This window comes from Agelaius phoeniceus, chromosome Z (genome assembly GCF_051311805.1).
Source record: "Agelaius phoeniceus isolate bAgePho1 chromosome Z, bAgePho1.hap1, whole genome shotgun sequence".
Lineage (NCBI taxonomy): Eukaryota > Metazoa > Chordata > Aves > Passeriformes > Icteridae > Agelaius > Agelaius phoeniceus.
In genome coordinates this window covers 57,595,052-57,620,492 of record NC_135303.1, presented here as the reverse complement: position 1 = coordinate 57,620,492, position 25,441 = coordinate 57,595,052, and the positions used below count along the sequence as shown (strand labels likewise).

At 37.1% G+C, this 25,441-nt stretch overlaps 1 long non-coding RNA gene across 1 annotated transcript; it reads right to left on the bottom strand.

Annotated features, from left to right (window-relative positions):
* Positions 1-189: 189 nt before the first annotated feature.
* Positions 190-12,446, bottom strand: LOC143692173 (uncharacterized). Its single transcript, XR_013180029.1, has 3 exons — positions 12,098-12,446; positions 1,688-1,781; positions 190-315 (listed from the first exon to the last, which is right to left on the bottom strand). It is a non-coding gene; the product is annotated as an uncharacterized LOC143692173 (long non-coding RNA).
* Positions 12,447-25,441: the final 12,995 nt, after the last annotated feature.

The following is a 25,441-nucleotide window of genomic DNA, read 5'->3' as shown; positions in this document are numbered from 1 at the left end:
GCATAATCTATGTCTTTAAAAACTTAGTCCAAGAAATTTAAAAATTATATTTTGAGAGAACACAATTTTGTGCTTTGACTTTGTGATAAAATGACACAAAAAGTGACAATAAAAGTTCTTTGTCTAAGAAGAGGTACATTTAAAAGCCAAAAATGTTTCTCAGGATATACAGATTTTTTTTTTATTCTTGTAAACATTTAGCAGTCCAGACAATGAAGGTTTAAAAGACTCTTATGGTATTATAACACTTTAACAAACTTCAGATGATGACTCCAGATCATGAAGTATAAAACTTTCAGGTGAAGTATCTTCAGCCTGAAAAAGACAAAAGTGATCCTTGATATTTAAATATCAAAGTACCCAAGGTGCTCTTGCAGAAATTATTAAGTATTGGCAGTCTTTTTAAAAAGCTTGTCTGTATAATCAACTGAATAGCCAGGGAGATGCTGAAATGACTGATTATGACTGATGGGCCTAGTTTGGACATGTTAGCTATCACTTTCATGCTGGTCTAATGTTCTCCAGCCCCCAAAAAATAACATTAGAAGTCTGTTCTAAAGACATATTATATTGCCAATTCTCAAAATCTGTAGTGTTTTTGAATAACATAAGCAGCTAGCAATACGATTACTTATGAATCGTATGATTACTTACAAAATACTTACAAATTTCATTTTGTTTATGGGAAGCCTTCCTTGATTTGGGTAGTCTATATAGTTTATATAGTTTATATAGTTTTTTCAATTCTAATAGTCAAAACCACTGATGAAGCTTCTTTGTTCTCAAAGAAATGGACATCTCAAAATGCAATTCCCCATGTGCAAATCCTGTTAACAATGAGCACTGCTGAAAACAGAGGATATAAGTGTCCTTTTGAGGGAGAGATAAACAGTTTTAGGTCAAACAGACATGCCTCCTTCCAGTCAGGATTAGCTTTGACCTTTTTCTGCAAAATGATGCCAAAGCTCCTTCAAAAACACAGCAAGGTCCAGGTTTCCCTTGCAAACACAATCGTCACTGTTTCACCCTCTACCTATCTCCCTTTCTTGCTCAGTGTTTTGGAACATTTCCCCAGAAGCAGAAGATTCAAGTTTAAATCACTGCCTTGCCTGAAGGAAATTAGGGTTACCTTTCTTTTTCCTCATGCAAGTGCCCTAACCACAAAGATACTGGAGACAGTGATGGAATTGAGAAGCACACAGCTGCTCAAAGCCACTGTGCCAAGCATCTATGTTTTACAGTGCATTATAACTAGACAAAAATAGACTTTGGTGAAAATGCTAGATGACAACTTTCCATATGCCAGTTGATCTCTAATACATCTTTTATTTCTCTCTGTCTGATCCAAAAAATCGTACATTATTTTCACAGATTCTGACTAAATGGTATCTACTCAATCACTTGAGCAGCTGTAAGACAGTCAGAAAGATATTTACTTAGCTAGAGCAAGAAATACTTAAATCTGTTCAGACAGAGAGGAAGACGGAATTCATTTCCAATCTAGTGTGCAATGCTCTTACCTTCAGGTTCCTCCTTAAACAAGACACACATATTCAGTACTTCTTCCTACTTTATCCTAGCAAAAGTGTCTGCCACTGTTTCACATCAATTCTGCTATTCATGTTAGGCAAACTCTGTGCACCATCAACAGGGCAGGCCTTAAAAGAACGAGGGAAGAATGTCTTACCTGTGAATCCCAAGAGGGATGTTTGCTTTTGAGCAGCTCAGTGCCCATAGGGCCATTGGACATTCCTACATTTCGAGCCTTCTGGGCAATATTCCTGGGGAAAACATCATAACGACTGGTCAATGCCCCATTGACAACAATTTTGGATGGGGACAAGCTTTAACCCGAGCCAGCAGCCAATCCCCACGCAGCCACTCACTCACTCCTCCACCAGCAGCATCAGGGACAGATTGGAAGCATAAAAGTGAGAAAACTCATGGGTGGAGATAAAGACAGTTTAGTAGGGAAAGCAAAAGCCACACACACAAGCAAAGCAAAACAAGGAATTCATTCACTGCTACCCAAGGGCAGGCAGGTGTTCAGCCATCTCCAGGAGAGCAGAGCGCCATTACACATAAAGTGACCTGGAAATATAAACGCCATCACTCCAAACACCCCTTCTTCTTCCTTTATATACTGAGCATGATGTCATATGAACATCCCTTTGGTCAGTTGGGGTCACCTGTCCTGGCTGTTTGCCCTCATAAGTCCTAGACACCCCTGAAGACCTCACCAGTGAGGCCGTACAAAAAAGCAGAGAAAGCCTTCACTCTGTGTAAGCTCTGCTCAGCTTTAACAATTTCTATGTTATTAACCCTGTTTTCAGCACAAATGGAAAACACAGCTCTGTGCTAGCCATGTGAAGAAAATTAATGCTTTCCCAGACAAAACCTGATGGTATCTGTCAGTCCCCTTAACTGCAACTAATGATTCTGTAAGTGTCTGTTCCCAGACAAAGACACTGAAATTCACCTACCTATGCTGTTCTATTGTTTAGAACAGCCTCTGGCGTTGGTTGCAGCACAGCTAGCATCTCCCATGATTCTGTCTCAATGAACACTGTTTGGGAGATGGGATAATCCAGTTTTAATGTGGCCACTCTGTTTTGGAAGGCACATCCAGTTCAATAATAAGGTAGACACTGCCATGTCCACTGACGTCAGTGCCAGAGAACAGCCTTTTTCTTTAATTTACAAGAGCAGAAAAATTACCTGTGTAGGCCTTTTTATTTATAAAAGGTCAGAATAACATTTGAGATTATAATCCTATTAGAATTTACTTCCTGAATACATCACTCTTTGACAATAGTTCAAACCTAAATGCTGAATAATTGTGAACATGGCCAATTTCACCTTTCTCCACCTAAGGAGGGTTAATTTTTTATCATGAGAGAAATAAAATAAGTGTAATAAAAACCCTTAAGTTATTACTTATTACAATGACCAAAAAATATTGCCATAAAATATTGGAGAGGTGGACAAAAATGCAGATGTAGTAAAGCCTTCCTAAAGGATCTTCTAAAAAGGAAACATCCAGGAAACATAAAACAAAATTAATGGGGGATTTAAATGAAAAGAGATTAAAGTTACATGACTCAGAGAAGAAAAGTAAAACAAACCATAAAATAATCACAGAGTTATAAAGCCACACTAATTTTTCATTTCTACCAATTTAAGGAATCTTCTTTTCTTAGCATGGAAATTGCAGAAAAGACAATTCATCTCAGCAACACAGTATAAAATCAGTCAGGAAAAAAGAGAATTAATTCTATTGAACATTTCTTCCACTAAAGGGTTGTTATTAAAAGAGAGTTGCTTTTCACCTGTCCCCAAAGCATGAAGAAAAATAACGTGTTCTGATGAGCCTGAATCCATTAACAGGCTTGATATGAGGCTTCCTCAATATTTACACAACCGGAGAAGATACAAAAATAAGTATTCCAATGATTTTTTTTTTCTACAGACGAAGTTGCCTCTAAGTAAATACTCAAGAACTCCTATGAAAAGTTAATTCTGTGTTTGTAACATAAATGCGTTTGGTGACAGTCTGACCCTCTTCCAAAAGCACCTGATTTCTGAAACAGCCGTACACAAATAACAGCTCAGCTCACGCTCAGCTGCACTGAACTAGGCTCTAGCCATGGTGATGTCTAAGTGCTTTAGCTGACCATACTATATGACTAAAAGCTTTGGGATATTATATTTCATTCCACTTTATAGCTGTATGACAGTTGAATGCGCTCTGCTGACTCCTGGGGTTTCTCTCAGCACAAAGAGGCCATCGAGTTCCCCCACTTGATGCAGGAGGAAAAACATTCATGTGACTGTCTTCAGTAAAAGTAAGGACAGCTCTAATTTCAAATAGTCTGTGTGAACTAATAACTTTCAATCAAAACTAAGGATGAACCAGTAGGTAATTTTGAACACAGCAATCTGAGGGAGGAAAAAAAAGAAAAAAAATAAAAACTATTCACAAGCAATCCAGAGCAACAGAAAAATTTATGCTCTTAACAATTTGTTAAATGATCTATTGTAGCAGTACCATAGCTTTTCATGATTATTCTTACTTTCATGATAAATTTTAAAAAGTTATATTTAAATAAAACACATTATTTTATTAAAAATCTCTTCGTGAGTTTCTGTGCTATGTCATTTAATAAAAACATAATACACTACTTAAAATAACTATATCACAATGCTGTAAAAAAGTCTATGAGAGCTGAAATTTTGAAAAAGTAATGGACAGCATATAAAAGTGAATAACAACAGCCGTTATGAATTAGTATAACATGAATATAGTATCCTGAAGTACAAAAATATTCCTGTGAGAGTAACAACACCTGACTGCATTTTTAAAGTTAGCTGTGAATGGCTTTTATAACACATTTTGACCTTAATGACAATAATAATGCTTTCATATTTGAATTAAGTCCTCACAATCTGAAAGGAAATGCTGTAGCCATAGTCTAAGACTGAAGGATATCCAAGCCCTCACTTGTCTTCTGTGGTTACTAAAAAGTATTTTAATGGCACCTAGAGTGGCATCTCTGCAGAAACTGAGCTTCACACATTCCAGACAGACCAAGAAAAAGCTGGCCAACTAACAAAGACCAAGAGACCCACAAACAAAAACCAAGCTAACCCTGCATTCTTCCAGGTGTCTTTAAAAACACCTTCATAGGTTCTATAGGCATAGAGATCTACACATAACACCATTTAAAGGCTGAGTCAGCTTTACTTTTGGAAAACCATAAATAAATATTAAACGCAGAATATTTAAACATTACTACTGTTGATGATGTTTCAATGTAATTTTGAATGCTTTAGAAAAATCAAAGGAAATAAAAGGAAATAATGTATAAGTTGTCAAAGGAAAAACCTCTGGAAAATAGCAAGATTTGAAGAAAATTTTAACAAAGGGAGAGTTTGAATATATGGAGTTTGAAAAAGGTCCTCCAAATGCAACTTAAAATCCCTTTACAATTCTTCTGAGAAATAGGTAAGTAACACCATCTTACATTCTTTTACTTTTCCTAAGGGTGACATAAAAGAGAAGGCAAAAGACATTGTTTTAGTTTCAACTCTTCACTTTTTTCTCTAGTGGTTTACAATTAAAGCTACTGCTGTGTAGCAGGAGCCACCAGAGATCTCACTTGCAACTCAAGGTTCATAGCGGTCAAACTGCCTTGAAAATACAGATTACAGTTAGGGAAAAACTAGATTTATTCATGGAACACCTTCTGTATTCTGCAACAAACCAGACTGCAGCTTAAACTGTCCATTCATCCCAAAGGAGTCACACAGGACAAGGTGATAGGTTTTATAGCTGCTTTCACATGGCAAATATACACCCAGATAAGAAAGTCCCTGTTTAAATTTCTCATCATAATCTTGAACCTGCATTGTGCTGCAAACTTGGTGTGATTATTTCCTGAAACTAGGAGCATACAAAAGAGCATTTCTCCTGAAGAGAATTATGTTACTTATATGTCTTATATTACTTCAAACTTTATTCTTGGTTCTTATTACCAGTTTCTGTTAACATATTTCCTTCTCTCTGATTAAAAAACTTTTTTGAAATTATCATGATTATTCTTTTTTGCCTCTTCCAAGTATTTTCATTCCATCTGAAGAAGAAAAGAGACAAATCAGTTCTTTCATATTCTCTAATGCCATTTTTTCTATGCCATTTCTATTATTTTAAGAAGAAGAGGAGCTCCCCTCTCCATGCATTGCATAACTACTTCAATCTGTCTCCGTATTTTGCAAGACTGGAGTAATTTCTGTCTTACAAAATTCAAGGGACCGAAGTAAGAGAGGATCCATATTTAATACAAGACCTACATGGAAGCAGAGGAGCAGGTATTTGAAAGTGATGAAAGAGAAGTTGGAGAAGAACTGTCAGGAGAGCCACTGAAACTTTATTTACAGGATATGGATCCTGTCAGGTTTGTTTGTTTATATTTGGTTGCAGTTGGCAACCACCTGTCATGCAGCCATACGTAGACATATAGGAAATTGAAGGATTCAACTGAAGGATTCAACTTGGCACATTGAGCCCAGTGCTTAACAAAGCTAGTTTAAAGCCAGATATCCTTAAAGGACGTATTACCAATCATGGTGAAGAGTTTCCTGGGATAACTGTGAGTGAGTTATCCAGCTCAGGAAAGCAGAAATTTCCCATGTGCTGGCTTGCCTAGATGCAGCTGGAGCACAGCCCTGCAGGGCTGCCTGCAGGGCCCCTGTGCCCCCATTTCAATCCAGACAGCTTCAGGCACCTGCCAATGTCACTGTGGGCCACTCCAAAATCAACTCAGTACTTCTGTTTTCTTAAACTGTGAAATTCAGTTAGCCCTGTGAAACATACAGTGGCTACACAGATTGTGTTTGCCAGCTGTGAAAATCAGGCCAATCTTAAAGTTGTCATGTAAGTAACTTATTTTAGATGCCTAACCTTGGAAGAGGAAACTCAGACTAAAGATTGTGTCATAATTACAATGGAAGATAATGTTTTCATTGTGTTGTGTTTCCTACTGTTAAAACTAACTGAAGCCTGCCATGAAGAAATGTAAAACCACATGTAGAAAAAAATCAGATCGACTCCTGAGAGGCAGTCTGGAGAATTAGATGCTCCTGTGGCAAGGACTTGTACCCTACTGGGTTTCCTTTTGACTGGTCAGGGCTCTAGTTCATCACGAACAATTCCAGGTGACTGTGAGGAGCAGAGTCCTGTCTTAAGCTTTGATATACCTAAATTTATGATAATATCCAATACTGTGGTATGAAATGGGAAGATCGGATGAAGGATCAGCAGTCCACCCTTATAAAAACAATTTTATGTTATAGAATCAAAGAATCATGTCAGTCTAAATAAATAAATCAGTCAGATGATCCTTAACAGAAAATACTTAAGCAATCTCAGAGCTTTTAAAACATGCATGATTTCTTTGTTGAAGAAAATCAGATTTATGGGCAAGGATTTCTTTCCATCAGCCTAATTTATAACCCACATTCATTGCATAGAATGCTGAAGAACTGCTCTGAGGACGGTGCAGCTGATTACTTGTACTCTCCTCTCTTCCTTGTTTGTGTAATTTTTTTAAGGAATATGCCAGAGGGAAAAAAACCAAAAAACTGTTGAATTATGAAAAAAAATCCTTCCCTGGAATGTGCAGCACAAGTGGTAATAGTTTTCACTGGATGATATTATGACAATATCTGAAGTATGTCATCCTTACCAACAAATAATGCATAAACTAATTTCTCAAGTATGGACTGCTTCAAACAGATAAAATTTTGTTCCTATTGCTCAATTTCTCACAATTAGTTTAACTGAAATCAACTAAAAATATAATGAAATTTCCAAAAACTTTTACAAAACACAGCCTTTAGGAACTATGAATTACCTACTCCTAAGAGAGATCAGACATTTTCCCCTTTTTACACAGAAAACTGCTTTTCAAATTCATAAGACATACAAGATACCACCCCACTGTGTGTTTCAAAACATCAAGTCCTAAAAAGGAGGAGATGACTCTTAGTAGGGGACTACCACATGAAGTCCACGTGCACCACCTTCCCTTAAGAGATCCTTTTTTTTTCCCAGAAACTTTGTACAAATTGAAATTATGATTTGTCCATATGAACAGGATTTTACACATGCCTGGCAGCCTGTTCAAAGCAGCTGCTTTCTATGGTTACCAGACATTAGGATGTCCCAGGCTCCTGCAAATATAGAGGCGGCATGTGCAGTGAGCCCGCACCTCTTCCATGCATTGAACCCTTGTGTACTCAATCAGTACAGCTAACACAGTGGTTTCAAATCTTGTTCCACTTGCCACCTCTCTGCTGACTGCTACAGAGTGTCTGTGCTCACATGTCCGTGTTCCACAAGTGAAATTCAGGTAGCTCACTATAGGAATGTGCTCCCTGTTGACAGAATGACAAAACTATCCTTTGTTTCCTTAAAAAGGAAAGAGGCCCAGAAGTTTCTCTGTTCAATCTGGTAAAAAGACACCTCATAAGACCTGGGGGACTTCACTTCAAACTTAAGGATAGCTAATTGGACAGGAGCCAAAAAGTCCTGCCTAAGCAATTTAGTAGAAAAAGAAGAAACAAAGGAACTAATCACTTTTTGTGAGGTGTTTTACCAGGAGTAAGAACCTCTTGCACCTGGTTTGGTTTTTCTCTGTAAAGAGTTTTGTTATTTTGCTTTTTATTAAAACTTCTCTGTTTCCAACACTACCACAGAAGCCATCCTGCTGATTTTATGCCTTCTAAGGTAGCTGAGCTATCTTGGGTGTGATATAAATCTCCAAGAGCTTATAAGACCTGGCTCGAGGAGACCCATATATCAGCTCACAGTCTCACACTATCAAGTAACATACTTGGGTGAGTAAAATGTATTAGTTATTAACATTAGTTAAAAATAATAATTTTATGATGAGCTAAGATTTGGTCTTAAGTTAAATCAGTTCTTTTAATGTTTATTCATTTATATGTGGGTATATATATTGGTATATATTGATGTAAAAGATTTTAATTTTAGACAAGATTAGCAAAAGTGGAACCATTCACATGCTTACGAGAATAAGAAAGAAATTTCCTTACAGAACATTGCTTAGAAACGTGTATATTAAGAGGACCATTTGAATACTGCTCATCTTTTAAGTAGTTAATAAGCATGGAACCATTCTGTATTTATTGTATCCAAAAAAACACACTAAAAAACACAAAAAAACCAGTTCCTACAATCCTGAAAAGCAAAAGGATTTTTTAAAAAATCCTGCCAAGAAGATATGAGCAGGAAAGACTTACACAACTAAGTCATAGAGGGCAGTATGCCCAGGGAGGAGGTGGAGTCACCATCCCCAGAGTGTTTAAGGAAAGACTGGATGTGGCACTCAGTGCCATGGTCTTGGTGACAAGGTGGTGTCTGGTCAAAGGTTGAACATGGTGATCTCAGAGGTTTTTTCTGACCTAACTGGTTCTGTTATTCTCTAATACACAGAATCTGGCTGGCTAATGTATTGGTTAGAAATGGGTAGCTGTCATCAGTTTGGACAGCAATAGACTGACATGCCTCTTCAGCTGGAAGAGTTAATCCAGACAAGGAGGAGTGGTGTGCTCCATGCTCCTGGACAGATCTGAAGTGTGCAAAACAAGCAGAAGTCATCAGTTTAGCCTGTACTGGGTTCAACAACTGCATCAGGTAACTCACAAGACTGATATTCACTGGTATTTTCACCTGTTGCCCAAACACCATCAGAGAAGTTTTCTGTCCCCTGAAGTCATACAGGTACTGAAGTCAAGATTGGATTTCATGACTGAATTTCAATTAATTTATACTTGTTGCACACTGAACATGTTCTGAACCAGTTGGATAAACTCCTTATTAGAATAAAGTCAGAGACCAGCATTTCCTCCCAACAAATCACAGAGAGAAATTTGCTACTGAATAAAATAAATTGACTGTCAGAGATATTAAATAATCTGCCTTCTCTCGCACCAAACAAGGCTTTTACCTAAAACTCAGCTCCATTACATTTCAGAAGAAATCTATATTAAAGTCTACATAACCCTTTACTTCATTCACATGATTTTTTATTTGCTTCTCTCCACCCTGAGCAAGCATTTGAGGAAAAGGACTGGCCATTGGCTGTAAACAAAAGACAAATAGGTCTCATCTGGCTGAGCTTCTCTGTCCTCTGCGTCACACTTATTTGCAATAATGAATGGAATGTCAGAAACATACACACATACAAACCACAGATATAAATGTTTTCTGATTCCATGTATTAGAAGGAAATTCAATGACAAGCCAGCAAGGCTGCTCTAGATTACTCCTTTATCTGGACAGTTGAAAAAATGTCACAATTCACGCCCTTAATTTTTCTGTTTATTCTTTAGATGATACACAGCCAAGATTCCTTTTATCACAGGGTGACACATGCATTCTTATACCTTACTGTCAAAATATTTTATGTTAAAAAAGTATTTTGTGTAAAATATATGTGTAACACACATATGCACAATGTACTCCTGCTGATTATTAGATTTGTGCATTATGAAAAATATAAAACCACTGACTTATTGCAAACAATTAGCTAGTTTTCTCACATTCTCATGCATCCCATTGCTTTATTTCTCCAAATATCATATTAACATAGGTTTCACTGTTAAGAAATCCTTATTGTTTCCCAGTTTGATTATTTTTCTTAGCAAATCATTTGCCTGTTGTACATTCTGAAACATAAAATTAATGTAGGTTGATATTTGAGTTCTTACACAGCATATCTACCAATTGAAATTGTACAAAGCCAGGAAACAGGACATTCATACATTCAGTTCTATTTCATGTTTGATTAGCTCTGTTACAGCACAGAATTTTTTTAGAGAACAATGCACACAGTCTTAAATCTGAACAGTCAGATGGTGACATACTCAAGCAGTACTAATTCATATCATGACTCTTCTTGTTTAGGTTCAATGTATAACTCATAAACACATCTGGAATGAAACCTGATCTCTCACAGGTGGATGTAAATAAATGTAAGGGCAAGGGATATTAAGGAGATGTTCCCTACCAGAGAGTAGAGAAATTGATAGGGTCCTGCCTTGACTTGTCTCAAACCTGTGGTCAGGTCACTTTTCAAAGCTCAATCAACAGAAAAAGCTCTGACATAGATCTGTGTTTCTGGAGTGTGAAAAACACATCTCCAACCAGCTGTAATGATTAATGCCCTCAGGTAATCACAACCCAGCTGTTGAAACCAGTAGGTTATCACCAGGTGTTATTCTGCATAGAATAAAGATTTAGAGTTCTGAAAACAAGCACTGTTTTGCAGCAGCTAAAACCCAATTTCGAGAAAAGTTAAGGAAGATTTTCCTTGGACATTATATTAGTATCTACCTTCCAATGTAAACACAGTTGTGCATACCTTTGCTGAGACAGGTTAAAACAGATGATGAAACTGAAAACCAAAAACTTTTGAGCTTTTAAGATGAAAACTTTATGCCAAAAAATCTGCATTGTCACAGTAAACTGATAATTTTACTACACATGATCATGTGAATGGCAGTTATCTTTAACCGTGTTTTTCAACCAGGATATTTAAAGTATCATCAGTAATATGGAATCCAAGGGCAGAAGTACCTTGAAAACTGAAATGCAAAAATTGGTGTCTGTTTCTCCAGTCTTGGAAGGAAAAAAAGAAAAAAAAAAAAGAAGAACAGAAAAGAAAACACAAGACAAAAACAAAAAAACAACAGCAACAAAACAACCCAAAGCCGACAATTTCAATGGCTTTGGATTTTTCTTTTTTAATAGAATTCTACCAGCACATTTAAAAATACATAGGTATTTATATGTGTATGTATATATATGTGTATATATATATATAAACCTACATGCTTCATGTACTACATAATTTTCATATACAAAGTGTAGACTTAGATGAGAAAAATTAGCTGTTTATGCTAACTTGTGTGTGTTTAGTTACATATTTTATATGTTCCAAAACTAAATAAATATTTCTGTAGGTGTGAATAGGGTACACCTTTGCAAAACTCTAGCTGTTTATTGATGTGACTGTGTGCTGCTGAATTTCACTTTTGAGTTGTAGTTGTTATACCTCAATGTAATATTATAGTCATGCCTTTGTTCTCTACATCTTATTCCAATATAACTCGTTCATTAGCTAAAGTCACAGATGTTGACAAGAAAATAATGGACAGCAAATAAAATTTTTCTTTCCTTGGTCTATTGTTAGAAATAAAATGGTAAGCTGGAAGAAGCTGGGGCATTCATATTTTGTTCTATCAATTTTAAAAGTCAAAAACCCCAGCTGTAAGTTTAAAGCTGTTTTAATTCAACTTAAATTAATTGGAGAAATGCTCTACTCAAGGGTGACTGGTAGGTAGCTACATGCAACAGTTTACAGTGTAAATCGAATCATGTAGCTCCCAGGCTGCTCTCTGCTCAGCCTCAGGAGTTACGAGCCACAGGCTGCAGACAGCAACAGCAACAGCAAGCAATTACTCTCCCAGCCCGCAGGCAGTTCATCTCAAGTTAGTTCTCAGTGTGACTCACCACACTCACTCTTATGGACGAACAGGGTGTGTTTACAGTGCGTGCGAAGACAGCCAGTGCCTGGTTTGTGTCCTCCCTCGCCTCCTCTTCAGCCAGTTAAATCCTCTGTCCCAGCCCCAGTGGTGCAGGGAAGCCTTTGGGACCTGCGCTCTGCTCTGTCCTCCGAACAGAAGGCAAGTCCACAGCTGATAATCTCATTACAAGGCTGCCCTTAATCACTCCTCACAAAGCGATCTGAAGTCCTTTCTAAGTTTTTTTCTCCTCTTGGTTACAGTCCACTGGATGCCAGTATCTGTGAACTGAAGCCAGGTATTATGGGCTGCCCCATTCAGATACTCCCTGTGGTTTTCCTCTGGTTGGCATTCTGTCTCCTTGGCAACTGAATTCTCTCTACCCCTGCTCTGAAACCTACTCATTCCAGTAGAATGAAACCAATTGTAAATGCCAGAAACTTTACTGTGGTACTACAAATTAGTTCTCTGTACAACAGGATACGAATATGAATTTCCAATGAAAACAAGAAAACTTGTGTTAATCAGTGGAAGACTCATTATTATTCTCCTGTGGAATAAAGCACTGAAACAGGCTTCTATTACATTTTAAATAATTTTTAAATCATTTGCCAATTAATGGTTCATCTATGCAATCTTCAAATCACTAGGTACTACAAATAAAATCTTTCTATTGAACTGGGCCATGGGACTCCAGTTAAATATTGTAATTTCTTTCCTTCTCTTGCTTTCATATTTGACATTATATTAACAATATACAGATATACGGATATATTAACAAGATTGAAAACTATTTATAATTTTAATCCAATATTCTTCCCCTACTCATCTGCCAAGATAATTTTGTAGGATTGCGTTATCATCACACTTGACAGGTAAAGAACACATCTTTCCAGTGTCATGATTAGTCATGAATAGGAATAAAAGTGTCATGATTAGTCGCATTAGCAGTTAATAAAAATATGAACTGAAGAGATGGATATGGGAATTCTTGAGTTGCTACAGAGCTGTGCAACCAGATGGATTTTTTTTAGGTTTGCTATAAAACACTGGGAAGAAGACCATATATAAACAAAAGATGAACCCCAAAATCTGTGAATAAAGAGGAAAGGAAGAGCCTGTCTCTCACAGAAACCACTAGGCTCGAATTGTAGTTATATTTAGTGAGCTATAAGTAGAAAGAGTGTTTAGTCCAAATTTTTTAAAACACTAGTTTCCCAGCACCAGAGCTAAGAATTAATATTGCTACCAAACTAAGTCCTACAAAATACTGGAAACTATATCCCGTAACTCCTTTATCAGAGTGGATTTTGGTTTTTTTTTCAACGCAATCATCTGAAACTTACAGAAAAGGATATTTAATGAAATAGTTATTGCATAAAAATGAACTGCTGCAGAAATCACTTTAATTACTCTTAGTCTTAAAATATTTAAGAATTATTCTATGTCTTAAAATAATTTTACTGTGCAATCTAAGACACTCATTAGGAAGCATGCAGGCACAGCTAACATTTGGAAGAAAACTAGTAAATGTATGTAACTGACAATCTATTTGCAAGCTAATTTCTATTACCAGTTACTTCATGTTTGATGATAAAGGATTTGTTCACCTTTCTTGGTTGTTACCCAGCTCAAACTACTGATTTGGGGCATAATAAATATATGAAATGTGTTAAACAGTTTGTCTATACCTGTGTGTTTGCAACTGTGCACTTACCCATGCATATGAAGTATCACTCTCTAACAAGACTACTTGACTCCTGTTGTTGAGAGACTTTCCTCTACAACAATAAGCAGTGGCTGCTCTGAGATTCCAACAGTCGAAATGTAAAAAACTTTCTTATTTCCTCGCTTCTTGCCTTTTTGTGAAGCAAGATGACATTACTGATACATACTTGGATTTGTTACCTAATCCTGACTGGCAAAGCCCTGCCACACACCCTCAGTTTGATTTCAACTACAAAGCCAGAAGCATCATAAGGACCACCTCTGAAAACTCTAAATTATAGAGGGCCAAGAGCAAAGACTGTGAAGAACTCAAAGCATTCTTTCTATACTAAAACAAATCACTGCCATCTACTCTTGAAATAGATTCAAAACATTTTTTCATTTATTTGTAAATATTTGCACATAGCATGTTTCCCTTGATTGCTTGTGAGAACAAAATAGAGAACAGTGCCAAAAACTTATTTGGTATCTTACTCTCTCTTCAAGGTTTGTTAGCATATTGCAGAGCGGGGTAAGATTGATTGAAAGAGAGTAGCTTTTACTTTTTGCTTTTTTTTTTCTTTCCCTTCACTATTAATAGTGAAATTTGAATATTTCTCTGAAAATTTGTCAAGGAATGAAAGTTATGTTCTTGCTTCTCTTCCTTTCAAAAATAAGCACTTGTTAAGGAATTTTAGTGTCCTGGGATTCCTTTCTCCACAATTATAACTTTATACCTACAGCTAAGGTTTTATCTGCCTGCACTTTAGGAGCAGTAGTCAGGAGGAAGCACAGAAGGCCCAATAAATTGCAAATATCTAAGTTATGCAGATGTTACTTAACCTGTATCTCCCCTACAAAATGTTGAGCACTTATCCATTCATCTCTATTATCAATTATTTTATCCAAATGACTGTAGTTGCCTTATGCAAAATTTGATGTAAATATTTTTCCCACATTGTTTGCCAATCATTTTCCTTGTCCAAATAACACAATATTTTTGTCTTCCTCTTATTGCCACTTTTGTAGAATGACTTCCTGTAACTAGGGATAAAATGGTCTAGCTACATTTCTGGAAATATGTGGCTATCTTGTTAATAAATACACTCAAATTGCATGTAAGAGTTCCTAATATGTTTCAAACACTGAATTCTCTGTGTCATCTTATAGTTCTGAGGCAATTCAGTGGGAATTATATCTACACTTTCTTTGTAGCTGAGGCCTTGACAATGGATTTCTTCTGCTTCTCAACATGTTCTGTTCACCAAAGAAGTTGTGGATGTCCCACATCCCTGAAAGGCCAGGCTGGATGGGGCTTTGAGCAACCTGATCCAGTGAGTGACATTCATGCCTATGCCAGGTGGTTTGGAACAAGATGATCTTTAGGGTCCCTTCCAGCTCAAGCCATTCTATGACTGTATGCATGCAAAAGTCCATCTATGACAAATGCTGCCTGTGAACGTTTTCCTCTTCAGTGTGGCAACACAGAAGGAAAACTAAACCCAAATGAAATTTGATTTAAAAATTTCTGAACTCATTGGAGACCAGCTGAGTCAAATGAGCTTCAGGACCTTCTTTCTTTTTCTGGTTTTATACAAAATAAGGTTCTTAGCTGTTTCATACTTCCCCTATATAAAGGTAACATTCAGAACTGTATCAAATGACTTTTCACTGGGTCTGGTTGAAAAGAAGGCTGAAGACATGTGAATACTAAAGAAAAAACATCATGCTTAACTCTTTAAACCACAGAGGATCACTTACTCAGTATATTAAAAAAGAAAAAAAGAAAAAAACGCCAATAAACAACGTGGTGACATGGGCTCCCCCTCGTGGTTTTTGTTATGAAAGATTTTAATTTTCCACACAAACCCCTTTAATTTATAAGGACTAGTAAGAGACAAGCAAGGGAATGCTCTGAAAGGAAATGTGTTCTGTATAAAAACATTTTTCTAAATCATCTGTAAATTATCAAAATCAAAGAGTTCTTGATTCATCATTTTTAGGATGGATAATTAATTAAGCATACTGACAGATCATGCTGCTAGACATCTGCATCCTGTTAAAGGCAACCAAAGTTAATTGTGCTTATGGTTGCATTTGCTGGAGTGATAATGGGTTTTTGAAACCACACATCCCAGATTTATTACAGGTTCTGCATCACCCTTTCTCTTGCATTAATGTGGAGGTTTGTCAATCCCACTCCCTAACTCTGGGCTTCTTGAATGTTCTGCTAAAGACAAGATAGGTTTTATTAGCCTTAAACTTGCTACATTATCTTTTTTTTTTTTAACTGAATCTCCTCATATTTATAATATTGTGCATCAGGAACACTGTTTGCTGTAAAAAAAGGTGCAAGTAAGACAAAAATTGGCCACTAGTTAGCCTAATGAAGTTAATTGTTCTTTGCACCAGCTGTAAAATCAAGACAAAAATTATGTACCTTAACAGAAGTGCTGCAGAGTTTAGATTTAGTCTCCATTTTAACCTGAAAACCTAATTTATGTTACAAATACAGGGAAATTTAACTGTTTCAGTAAAACAGACCTTTAATTAACCAGCAGGTCCTTGGATGACTTAGGTTAAGAAATACCCAAGAATTCATGAAGATCAATAGCTCTGATCTAGGTTTTGGGCTACAACTGCAAGACCTGTGCCACTGATTTCTCCAGAATGACAGTTCAGATTTTTTGCAGTCAGACTGCAAATGAAAATTGTTTTAATTACCTGAACTTTATTTCACTCCACTTAAAAGAGAATGATTTCTGATGTGCCAAAAATAGAAATATAAGATACTAATATTAGCAAGCAATGCTTCTCCTATTCAAATTCAGTACTAAATGACTAAATGTGCAGATTTCTTCACTACCTTATTTACAGAATGCAACAATATACTTTATACAAAAAAACCCAAAATTAAACAAAATAACCACCACTGCCACACAAAAACAAATAAACAAACAAAAACAAAACAAAACACAAAAATTGAAGCTTGATAGCTTGATATCTCCAGATAAGACCAGACAAAAAATACCTTCTTTAATATCTTTGTTTGTAAGAGATAAAAATTAAACCTGATGACTTTGAGTAGACTTCAAATTATTTGTTATACAACACTTTTACACAATAAGCAGTAAATCATAATATTTATTAATAATATAGAAGTTAATTGAAAAAGCAAAAGTTTTACACAAAACAGTAAATAGATCTATTTTAATCTCAGCAGAATAAAAATTAATGAATTAGTAGATTGCAAACTAGTGGTTGCTTAAAGTTCCAATTTTGTAACACACATGTATTTGTTATGGAAATACAGAATTCAGTTCCCACAAGTAATTTGCTGTTCAAAAGGGCTAAATTTCCCTTTTCAAAAAGCTGTAAGAAAAACTACTGGGAAGAAAAATGTTCAGAGAAAACTGGGCTGTGAGCTCTTTAGTTAAAATTAGAAGTTATGACAAATGCTGTGTTTGGCAGAACTAAATTCTGGTAATCTTTGCCTAAATAACAGAGAACTGCATTTAGAAACAACAAAAAGGAAAAACAAAACAAAACAAAACAAATTTAATTAATGTTAAAAAGAAGAAAATATATGGTAATACAAATGAAATTTTAAAGTGTAGGAAAGAGATTAGAGAACCTAATGATTTCTGAAATAAAATGTAGTCAGATGTAAGGACAGCAAGATAAACGTTTCTTATAAATTAGCAACAAAGGAAATAATGCCAATGATATAAACCCACTTCCAGACAGTGGTAGAAACCTATTACTAGTGCCTGGAAGGAAGACCTGTGAGTCCTCTGGACAAGTCAAAGCCAGCATTTTCCCAAAAGAAGGTCAACAATTGCCTGGGCTGCATTAGGAATGTATCACCAACAGACTGAGTGAGGTGATCCTTCCCCTCTCCTCAGTACTGGTAAGACACACCTGGAAAGCTGGGTCAATGTCTGAGCTTCCCAGCACAGGACAGACATGGACATATGGGACCAATGCTAGCAACAGCTGTGAAGGAGACTGATATTCCATCATTAGAGAACTTAGGCATTTGTCACAGAAGGAAAGGCTGAGAGAGCAGGGAGAACAGAAGGTTTAGTGTGCATAGTTACCTGATCATAAGTTATAATGAAGACATTCAAACTTCTCTCATCTGATGGCAGGATAAGAGGCAATGAGCACAAAGTGAAATGCAAGAATTTACATTTAAGTAGATTAAAAATGATCGTCTAGTGTTCGATAGTCCTTGTTTGACACTAAGGACTATTGAACACTAGAACTTGGTCCCCATGTAGGGTGTGGATTCTCCCTGGTGAGTCTCCATTCTGGGAGATATTCAACACCCAGCTGGAGACAGCACTAAGCAACCTGGGCCAGCTGGTTGTCTTTGAGATGGAGTGTTGGACTAGCCAATACTTAGAGCTCCCTCCCATGTCAGCCAATCTGCGATTCTGTGAAACAAAGAAGTCCAAAATTATTGATAGGCTACACCAATAATCAAATCACTTTCTAAAAACTCTCTCCTCTCTTCATTTAAAGTCTAGTCTCAATGAGTTTAGCTCAAAGTCTTTTACAAATCCACCTGTTTAATGGAAGTCTTCCTAAGACAGGATTGAGGATCAGTGGCAGCAAAAGCAACCTGGCTAACCTTAAATGTCCACAAGGATGTTAATCCTTATGGCAAATTTTAGGATATTGTCCCTTGTGCAAAGTCCTTGTGAACACATCTACAGCAGGAAATGCAATGCCATACTAGGGAAAGAGCTGATCTAGTTATTAATGAACTGGAACACCCCATTGCCATGCAACAATATTAGCTTATGTATCAAAAAGCTGTCTAATTGCATCAGCACAATGCTATATCCAGGCTAATTAGCTCTGCCAATCAAGCTAATTAGTAAAGAGCAGAGCCATGCTGAATACCAACTCTAGCTTCTGAACTACTGATCAAAGCACTACTAAACAGTGTACCCCAAACAGAAGGTATCATTTGAGTATATTCAGCAGTGAAAACTTCTGTAATTCTATCCATTCTGTAAGTATGTGTAAAACTTTTAGAAAAACCTTTTTCTTGCTTTTCAAAACACATATTTTTAGCACATTTGAAGATATTGCAAAAAATAATTCAAAAATTTAAAAAATGTGCTTTGCTGAATACTTGTTACTCTGCAAGATGATTAGGTCCTATAGCAGATTCCTGTAAGTTTATTTCTCTTAGAAGGTGAATCTATAGAAAGACATGGATTTCACAGGTGAAATTTTGTTTCTTGACATAGTGTGTTCACAAAGCTCTGTTTCCTTTAACACAAATGGCATAAAACCACAGTCACTTTTCTAGTTTTATACTACCACTTTTTTTGAAGTGTTACCCCTAATTTTAATCTGCATTAAAAAGAAAAAAAAAAAAAGTGGTTTCTGGGGTTTGATGCATTTTTGTGTTTGTTTCTAAATGTTCTGATAAAGTTTGGACTACCTGGTGCTTGCTCAAAATTGAAGGTGCATTAGCAATTTCATGTAGGATGTCAGGCTTACATAGAGAACAGCTCAGCTATGGTCATGCTCTGTTTATTTCACAGAAAATGATCATCTTGTTCATGTGGATCATGTTTACTTCATCCACTTCCAAATAACTAATGTCATTGATGTCAGCTAATTAGTTCTGCACTGTTTGAGCCTGTTTAACAACATTTGCATATCTGGGCTAACATAGGAAGCATAATAAAACCTTTCAAGAAAACTCATCTAAAGTACACTTCTCGGGTCATACTTGAGAGCAGATTTCACATTCCACATTTACATTTTGAATTACCTCCTCAACATGGTCATGATCTGACAATGGTTTCCATCTAGGCAGAGCCCTTCTGGACTTGATAACTTTTCTTAATCTTGGTCTTGAAAGGATCTTAATACCCAAGATCTTACTGTATTTCTTTCCAGCTGGAACTCTTAACTTTGAGCTGCTCTTTTGTGAAAGTGCTTTAGCCTTGACTCCAGCTAAGTGACTTTGAACAAAATAACCAAGGCAAAACCTGAGCAGAAACTTGAGTTAATTCAGGCATGTATTTAAATAAAACAACTAAAACATTTGTAATACATACTCAAATGCTAATGATTTGTTATTACAAATGTTAGTTTGACTGTTACTGCTGAAAAATTAACCTTAGTGGTTCAATATTTTCCAAACTGCTGAAACTTACTCATCAGAAGGGCCCTCTGGAAAGTTCAGTCCTTTTCTGTTTGCAGCACATTGTATACTAGTGTCCATAGCAACCCCATAAGTCTGCTCCAAGACAGACTTCCTGCTCCAAGTAAAGGGCAGGGCAAGGCACTAATAAATGCCACCTCAGTTACCTCCCTTTCTCTGTTTTAAATATTGTTATTTGGCTGATGATCCCACACCAGGAAGTACTCTGTATAAATACCTGAAACAGAGTTTGAATTAGCTGCTTAATATCAAGAGCACTAGACAGCAAGAAAAAAAGGGAAAGCAAAACTCCTAGATAAATAAAGGATTAAATGATTGCACTTTACTAAGCTCAGTGCACAAGAAGAAGAAGAATCCAAATCTAGGACACGAAAAATAAATCATATTTTAGTTGTGAAAAGGGCACTCTAACTGGGACTGCTTAGCAGCTGTAATTTGTGACAGAGTGGAGGGCGAGGAGGCTTTGCTGCAAAAAGGGGTTAACACCTCTTTGCTTTCTTGAGTTTGTAACTCAAAGATTTATTTCTTTTAAAATCATTGCCTCTATGGCATCTATAAACAGGTGTTTTTGTACATCCAACCATGCTTTGTAGTCATGTAAAACTTAAGAAAATATCTGTAATTTTCTCTAGGACCCATTTTCACCTGTTTCCTCAACACGATACAGAATACAACATACTTGTTATATACAATATGCAGGATACAGGATACTTGTTTAGCTGAGCTAAACAAGCCAGCTATTTTAAACAGTCAAATACAGTCTATTCACCCACGTAATACCATTTCCTAAAGAGAACTGCTGATTACATGAGAAGGCCCTATTCTCAGTCTCCAAATCCTTGCTAGCAAATCACTCCCTAAAATTACATTTGCCATTGCTACCGACTAGTAGTAATTATATCTAAACAACTGGTTGGGAACAGAAATTAAGAGTATGGGCTAAACATTAGAAGTAGAAAAAGACTGGATTTTCAGCAACATAAACACTGAAGAATAGGAACTGTGTAGAGATGCCTCCCACTCCACTTTTGTTGCATGATGGAGTATTTTAGAACCAATTGGGAGACTGCCAATGAACCCAAAACAGCTGTCTGCACTTACAACTACAGTGCAGCTAAATGATGAAACTATTTCTAGTTCAGCCTGATGAGTTAATATATTTGCTTGCCTCTACAATACCCATGAAAAGGTAATATAGATATGTAGTTTTTCCTAAAGTAACCTAGTTTAAACATAAAATATATGCTAATAATACTAGTGGCTAATAACACTAGCTGATTACAGGGGAAGCAAAGGATCTTCACACCTTTGTACACTCAGAATACTAGCTCTGCCATCCTGCCATTCTTTCTGTTCCAGCAACTGGAATTCTTTTAGAAATTTTTCCCTCAATGCCACCTTGGTGCTAGCATGCAGATTTTGTATAGGTGTCTTTGTAAAGGCTTCACCATTTTATTTTCCTACTCTTAATTATGCCAATTAAGATACTGGTGTGAATAAAGTAGAAAGTAGCTACCGTTATCGAACATAGGAATACAGGAATTTATGAAAGTTTTTAAAATATACACATAAATACATGGTTGTGTTGACAAAGTGGGCTGAACATGATTTTGTGTCAGTATGAAATGTTAGAGTGAAATAAAAGCAGGCTATCTCTTGAAATTTCTTCAGCTCAGAAAAAAATTAGTTTCACTTACCAGAGGCTTCCTATCCAGCTAAAGAAAATCCACATTACCTTCATATTTTCTAACTTTATGCATCACAAGTAGCAGAGTACTGATAGCATATGGAAATGTAGATACAGGGGTATCAGCTGTCAATCATAACAGTGTACCTTAATCAGTCTTGGAAATTGAGTACATATTCTGTCTTTGGAAGTACTGCATAACTACCCTCACCAAGCAAACAGCTTTTCTTACACAGCTGAGCATGTACAGCTGAAAAAACCTTGCTGAGTTTTGAAGTTTTGTTTCATGACATGCACAACAACCAAAGTGAACTAAAGCACAAGGACCAAGTGAAAAATCCCTCTGACTTGCGTTATCCCATGCCTGCCTGATGGGTGCCATTTACCCCTACGTGTGTTACCTATAGCTGATAGCCTGTAACCAGACAAAATCCTGCACAGAGGCCTCCTGCCTTCCTGTGTCACAAGCTGCTGGTGGGACACGGCGGGGCGGGCCAGGCCTTGCCCCTGCCTGCAGGGATGCTGTATCCGCTGTATCCGGCTGCTGCTGCTGCTGCGGCCTCTCCAAAGGAACAGCACGCTTCGTTGCTGGAACATTTGTTCAGCACTGCTGAAATGCAACTCCTGACGTTTGTTTGTGCAAGGTGTATTTGCTCAGGAATTCACTGTGAGAACGTGACATAAGCCATGACAGAGCTACCCTACAGCAGGTGACCTACAGTTTTGTTTGCTTCTTTAGTCACAGCCTTGAGTTTCTTCTTTTTTTAGAAACTACCTAACTTATTAACTATTCAGGTCGTCCAGTGCATGCAGTTTTCTTCTGCTTTGTTTCTGTTACGCTGTGGTCTTTGGATAAAAGTTTGCTGATGTTTTTACTTCATTAGATTTTGACTAATTCTTGAGAACAATGAAAGAAGTGTTCAATGCCAATGGAAAACATTTGATTTTTTTTCCCTTCAATAATTTAACTGAACTGAAGCAACTTGGGTTCACTGAGCAATCCTAGTCATAACAGAAATTTGTGGCAAAGATCTGAATGCAGATGTCCCTGATCACAAATCTACATTTCCCCTACATACACATGTGCATCTAGGTGGTCAGAACCTCGCTGAAGAAGGAGAGTAGAAAGCCTTTTTCATCACAGAAAACTTTGCCAAGTAACATCTGTCATAAGTAGTATATGGATTAGATCCAACAGGGTGGCACATATTTCTTGAACAATAAGGGCATTTCTTTCACTCTTGGTATATGCTAATATATACATCTAGCTGAGTAATAGCTGCTTGGTTAAGGAAAAAAAATTCATCGATGGCTCAGTAAAAGCAGTTATCCTATGGGAAATATCAACAAACTTTGCAGGGACAATATTACCTTGCATTTCACATAGCACACATAATTTAAAATACGTATCTCAGTGCTACCAAAACAATCCAAACCTATCTGATTACTACTCCAGTTGGTTGTGTGTTGTCAGACAACTGGAGAAATGGGTAAATAGGAATTTCATTGAGCTCAGCAAAGGGGAAAGAAAAGTCATTTTCCTGGGGAGAAATAACGATGTGCATCAGAACAAGCTGGGACACCCAGCTGAGGAGATACTTGATAGAAAAAGACTTAGAGGTTCTGTGGGCAATTGAATGTGAGTTTCATCACTATGCCTTTACTGCAGAGATAGCCAACAACCACCTGGGCTGCATCAGGAGAAGTGCTACCAGCAGATTGAGTGAGGTGATCATTTCTCTCTACTCAGCACTGCTGAGAAACACCTGGAAAACTGGGTCTAGCTCTGGGCTCCCGGTATAAGAGAAACATGGTCATACTGGACTGACCCCAGGAAATGGCCACAAAGGACACTGGTGTCGAGTCTCTGACCTTGGAGACGTTCAGTACCAGCTGAAGATTGGCCTTGAGAAATCTGCTCTAGTTGTCTTGTGTTTGAGTGGGAGCAGTTCATGAGACAATCTCTGGATGTTTCCTCTACTTCAGTGACTCAGTGATTCAACATTCAGCCAGGGGCCTATTTACTCTCCCAATTTTTAAGAAAGTGGTCTGATTTTTCACTCCTTATTAAGGCTTATCTCAGAAATATGAACAACACAACGCATAGTTGAAATAATCCCATGATAAATGGGGTGACATTACTTTGTATGTTTAAACCTACAAGCAAAGCAGACACCTTTGTGAACACTCTTCAGCAGGGGTAGAATGTAGGCAGTAGAAGAAGACCTCACCAAAAGCATGGAGAATAAAAATATAAGAATGCGAAAAGAATGAAGAAAACAAGCTCATACATGACATGGAGAAACAATATACTTTGAATTAATAATCTTAGTTACATTTTAAAGGTGAGTAACATGCATTTGGTTTTCAGAGTCAATCTTTCAGTAACTTTGTGTACCACACAGCAGAGTTAATTGGAAATAAGGGAAGGTTAATAATCAACTTAGATCCACAGGGTCCAAATTCTTTTTGGCAGTAAAGAAGCATAATGTGATTACCACCAAATGCTGGGATGCTACAGTAATCTAGTTTTGTATTAGCTGTGTATTTCTAGGCATGTGTAAAATCCAGTTCCACTTTGTAAGCTGATAAGAAGACAATTCTGTGCTTCCTTTTCTCTAGCCCATATTGTCTATTTAGAAGTGGGATGGAAGATACTACAATATCACATTTAATGAAACTGATTCAGAGAAGTGAAACAGGAAGAAGTAAAGGGAAGAATATTGAGCAAGTCCAATACATCTGTTCCCCTTTCCATGAAAAGCCACAATGTATTTCTGTTGTTAATTAGTATATACAAAAAAATTTGAAAACTATTTTCATCCCTTTGTGAGCTTCAATAAGGGGTGGTGCACTTGGATCACAACCTGATGCAGTGCCACAGGCTGAAGGAGGAATGGGTCAGGAGCACTTTGGCAGAAAGGGGATGCTGGTTGAAGGTGGCTCAGTATGAGCCAACAGTGTGCCCAGGTGGCCAGGAAGCTCTATGGCATCTTGGCCAGCATGACTAAGGAAGTGATCATCCCCTTGTACTCAGCACTGGCGTGGACACACCTTGAACCCTGATCAGTTCTGGACCTCTCACTTCAAAAGGGCCTTTGAGATGCTTTAGTATGTCCGGAGAAGGGCAACAAGGCTCATGAAAGGACTAGAAAATGTGTCTTATGAGAAATGGCTGAGGGATCTGGGTTTGTTTAGTCTGGAGGAGAGGAGGCTCAGGGGGAACCTCACAGCTCTCCACAACTCCCTGAAAGGAGGGTGTACTGAGGTGGGGGCTGGTTTCCTCTACTGTGCCAGCAGAGAGAGGACCAGAGGAAGATGGAGGGAGATTCAGATTTTTTTTTCACTTTTAGGATCAAGAACTGGAATAGGTTGCCCAGGAAGGTGGTGGAGTCACCATCCCTGGAGGAGTTCAAGAAAAGTCTGGAACCTTAGTGGTTAAGGGGTTGCTGTGGTAATGCTGGGCGGATGGTTGGACTGGATTAACTTGTAGGTCTCTTCCATGATGATTCTATGATTCTGTGACTAAATTTACCTGCCATGTAAAGGCTTATCTGGTCCATGCTAAACAATCTCCTCTACTTAAGAATACAAGCTTTCTAATAGTTACTTTTCTATTGCCTGTTTTAAATATTTCTTTCTCTACTTAAAATAAATAAATAAAACAACACAAAAAAGAAAAACACAACAAAACAAAAACCCAAAACAAAGCAAAAAGAAGCTATGAATTTCTGAAGATTTTAAAT